We start from the raw sequence: 4,767 nt of genomic DNA, 5'->3' as shown, positions 1-4,767 counted from the left end.
TGATACAATGAAATCACTCCTCCCCCTCCAGAAACCAACTCCAATCTAGACGCTGCCCTGCAGTCTAGCGTTTACCGTGCAGGTATGTGCGTGTGTGTCTCCTCAGCTCCGGCTCATTAACCCCTTTGGGGCCGGTTTTGGGCTGAAAGACGCTGAAGGTTTTCTTTGCGGGATCAGTTGTAGCTTTTAACCCTTTCCTGACATGACAATCTTTGTCTTCGCTCCTCTCAGTCTTTCCTCCTCGTCTTCCGTATCTTTTGTATTTTTCCGTCCATCGCTGTATAAGGTTTTTGCTTTTTTTGCGGGACGTGTTGGACATTTGATTTGCATCGTCCATTTTACCATGAATGTGCTGGAAAATGGGAGAAAAATACTAAATACAGTGAAAATGTGACCCCCGTCCCCCCAAACAAAAAAATCCAAGTGCGGTGAGATAGCAAAAATAGTTTATTTTTTGTTTTTTTTTAGTTACCATTTTCTCTATATGGTAAAACTGACCCGGTAATCTGATTCTCCAGGTCAGTACGAGTGCACAGACACCAAACATGTAGAGATTATATTTTATTTAAGTAATTTAAAAAAATTCACTTTTTTTTTTTTTTTTTTAAAAAAAGATGCTTGCCTCGCCATTTTCTAGGAACCGTAATGATTTCGGTTTGTTTTTTGCCCCCTGACTCGATGCTTTTATTGGGGTCTCTTTGGGGCAGTCGCCATGTTCTCATCGCCTCTTATTACATTTTCTTATGTTCTGGCTGCCAAAAAACCCACAATTCTGAGATTTCGACTTTTTTTTCCCCCGTTACGCCGTTTACTGATCAGATTAATAATTTTATATATTGATAGACGGGACTTTTATGGACACACTGATACCAAATATCTGTATTTTTACAGTTTTTTATTTCTTAATTTTTAATGACGAAAAGGGGGTGATTTGAACTTTTTTATATATGTATAATTTATTTTTTTTTTCACTTTTTTTCACGGTATTTGTTAGTCCCCTTAGGGGACCTGAACCTGTGATCCTCCGACCTCTCGTGCTATATACAGCAATGCGCCTGCATTGTGTCAGAGACCCGTGGCGTTCGCATTCATCGGTGGATCGGGCTGTGAGGGGTTGTTTTTTGCCCCCTGAGCTGATGCTTTTATTCATACCGTTTGGGAGCAGATAAAACGTTTTGATTGTTTCTTATTGTAGAGTTGCTGCAGTTCTGATGTTTCCATTCTTCTCTTTCTTGTTACGGCGTTTACTGATTGGCTTAATTACTCTTATATTATGACTGAAGATCAGACTTTTATACATGAGGTGATATCACATACGTGTATATTTCTAATATTTCTTTTGAATGGTGGTGAAGAGGTCTGATTTGAACTTTTTATATAAAGAAAAAAATATCCATTGATCCCATGGTGCTGTACATGAGAATGAGTTTCGGTACATACAAAATACAAATATAAAATACGGTGAACAAACTAACAATGACAGACTGTAAAAGAAAGGAGAGGACCCTGTCTTTGCAGGTTACAGTCTATAGGATAATGGGGAAGGAGACAGTAGGTTTGGGGGATTGCAGCAGCTCTGGTGGTGGTGAGGAGGCAGCGTTGTCATTGCTGGCTGTAGCTTTCTTGAAGAGATGGGTTTTCAAGTTCCTTGTGAAAGTTCCGAATGTGGTGGAGAATCGGACGTGTTAAGGCCCGTGCCGGCGGGCGGCGGCGGCAATCAAGCAGTGGAGCGTGGGGTGCAGAAGGGGGGCCCCGATGAAGGAGGGTTCCTGATGAAGTTCCGGCAATTAAGTAGCGCCGATGGAGCGGGGGGTGCAGGAGGGGGGCCCCGATGAAGTTCTGGCTATCAAACACCGCCGGAGGTCCTCCCTGCGGAGATGCTGGGGAAGCAGTGTGGGCCACGACGGCGAGTGGGTCCCTCTGATGGTCCAGGGCCTGTGATGGCCAGCAGACAAGCCGGCGGCCCTGCACAGCTGGACCGGACACAGGCCAAGGGGCAGGTGAATGAGGCTTGTCACCAGATACCCCAACCCCCATATTAAATATATTTCTAATGTGTCTTGTGTGTATGTCAGTGTGTATGACTGTGTGTGTGTGTGTGTGTGTGTGTGTGTATGTATATATGTATATGTATATATATATATATTATATATATAATTAGTACAGACCAAAAGTTTGGACACATCTTCTCATTTAAAGATTTTTCTGTATTTTCATGACTTTGAAAATTGTACATTCACACTGAAGGCATCAAAACTATGAATTAACACATGTGGAATTATATACTTAACAACAAAGTGTGAAACAACTGAAAATATGTCTTATATTCTAGGTTCTTCAAAGTAGCCACCTTTTGCTTTGATGACTGCTTTGCACACTCTTGACATTCTCTAGATGAGCTTCAAGAGGTAGTCACCGGAAATGGTCTTCCAACAATCTTGAAGGAGTTCCCAGAGATGCTTAGCACTTGTTGGCCCTTTTGCCTTCACTCTGCGGTCCAGCTCACCCCAAACCATCTCGATTGGGTTCTGGTCTGGTGACTGTGGAGCCCAGGTCATCTGGCTTAGCCCCCCATCACTCTCCTTCTTGGTCAAATAGCCCTTACACAGCCTGGAGGTGTGTTTGGGGTCATTGTCCTGTTGAAAAATAAATGATGGTCCAACTAAACGCAAACGGGATGGAACAGCAGGCCGCTGCAATATGCAGTGGTAGCCATGCTGGTTCAGTATGTCTTTAATTTTAAATAAATCCCAAACAGTGTCACCAGCAAAGCCCCCCCACACCATCACACCTCCTCCTCCATGCTTCACGGTGGGAACCAGGCATGTAGAGTCCATCCGTTCACGTTTTCTGCGTCGCACAAAGACACGGTGGTTGGAAACAAAGATCTCAAATTTGGACTCATCAGACCAAAGCACAGATTTCCACTGGTCTAATGTCCATTCCTTGTGTTCTTTAGCCCAAACAAGTCTCTTCTGCTTGTTGCCTATTCTTAGCAATGGTTTCCTAGCAGCTATTTTCCCATGAAGGCCTGCTGCACAAAGTCTCCTCTTAACAGTTGTTGAAGAGATGTGTCTGCTGCTAGAACTCTGTGTGGCATTGACCTGATCTCTAATCTGAGCTGCTGTTAACCTGCGATTTCTGAGGCTGGTGACTCGGATAAACTTATCCTCAGAAGCAGAGGTGACTCTTGGTCTTCCTTTGCTGGGGCGGTCCTCATGTGAGCCAGTTTCTTTGTAGCGCTTGATGGTTTTTGCAACTGCACTTGGGGACACATTCAACGTTTGCCCAATTTTTCGGACTGACTGACCTTCATTTCTTAAAGTAATGATGGCCACTCATTTTTCTTTACATAGCTGCTTTTTCTTGCCATAATACAAATTCTAACTGTCTATTCAGTAGGACTATCAGCTGTGTATCCACCTGACTACTGCACAACACAACTGATGACCCCAACCCCATTTATAAGGCAAGAAATCCCACTTATTAAACCTGACAGGGCACACCTGTGAAGTGAAAACCATTTCCGGTGACTACCTCTTGAAGCTCATCAAGAGAATGCCAAGAGTGTGCAAAGCAGTCAACAAAGCAAAAGGTGGCAACTTTGAAGAATCTAGAATATAAGACATATTTTCATTTGTTTCACACTTTTTTGTTAAGTATATAATTCCACATGTGTTAATTCATAGTTTTGATGCCTTCAGTGTGAATGTACAATTTTCAAAGTCATGAAAATACAGAAAAATCTTTAAATGAGGTGTGTCCAAACTTTTGGTCTGTACTGTGTGTATACCGTGTGCGAGCGCGTCCGCGTACCGTGTGCGAGCGCGTCCGCGTACCGTGTGCGCGCGCGTCCGCGTACCGTGTGCGCGCGCGTCTACGTACCGTGTGTGTGTGTGTGCGCATGTCTGCGTACTGTGCGTGCATGTCTGCGTACTGTGCGTGCATGTCTGCGTACTGTGTGTGTTTGCATATGTGAAGGATGAGGGGACAGGCTGAGCCTTGTGTTGTATACCTATATTTCTCCGCTGTATCTGTGCATCATGAATGGTATGTATTAAAGGAGCCACTGAGACTCTTTCGCCCGGGGCCCACGAAAACTTGGAGTCGGCCCTGGTTGATAGGAATGATGGAGGAAGGAGCATCATGTGACAGTTTCTATGATACCCGGGTCTGGATGAGAGTCTCCTCTCCTCCAGACTCGGGTACCATCCGCACATAGAAACGCATATAATCCGTGTGTACAAATGTACTGACGCGGATATTATGTGATTCAATGCAAGTCAATGGCGGCGATTACGCTGCGTGTCCACAAAATTAATGGACATGCTGCAGATTTTTGAGCGCAGCATAAACCTTGCGGAAAAATCCACAGCATGGGCATTGACATTGCGGCTTGTCATTGGGGACCATGGGGGACCGGTTACCAAGCGTTTCGCAAGCGTTTACACTGCGCAAATTCCACAGCATAAACGCTTGAAAAACGCATAGTGGGCATACAGCATAAGTATGTATTTATTTATTTAGAAATCAGTGAGTACTGATAAAACTGGAGGACTGGCGCCTGCATTTTACCCTATGGAGGGGGGGGGGGAGCTGCATTTTACCCTATGGTGGTGGTGGGGGGGGGGGGCTGCATTTTACCCTATGGGGGGCTGCATTATACTGCGTACAGGACCATGGGGAGTGCATTATACTGCGTACAGGACCATGGGGAGTGCATTATACTGCGTACAGGACCATGGGGAGTGCATTATACTGCGTGGA

The 4,767-nt window shown here is 44.7% G+C and overlaps 1 protein-coding gene across 1 annotated transcript in view; it reads left to right on the top strand.

Annotated features, from left to right (window-relative positions):
* Positions 1 to 9: 9 nt before the first annotated feature.
* Positions 10 to 4,767, top strand: part of LOC141272981 (uncharacterized) — a 57,123-nt gene continuing 52,365 nt past the window's right edge. The window contains exon 1 of the mRNA XM_073684276.1: positions 10 to 82. The gene's annotated coding sequence lies outside the window, so the exon portion shown is untranslated. The remainder of the gene's footprint in view (positions 83 to 4,767) is intronic.

The sequence above is a fragment of the Phyllobates terribilis genome, unplaced genomic scaffold, assembly GCF_046119375.1.
Source record: "Phyllobates terribilis strain yellow unplaced genomic scaffold, ASM4611937v1 Scaffold_1__5_contigs__length_1240528914, whole genome shotgun sequence".
In the NCBI taxonomy this organism is placed as follows: domain Eukaryota; kingdom Metazoa; phylum Chordata; class Amphibia; order Anura; family Dendrobatidae; genus Phyllobates; species Phyllobates terribilis.
The sequence above is the reverse complement of the archived record's forward strand: the minus strand, read 5'-3'. Positions and strand labels throughout refer to the sequence as shown.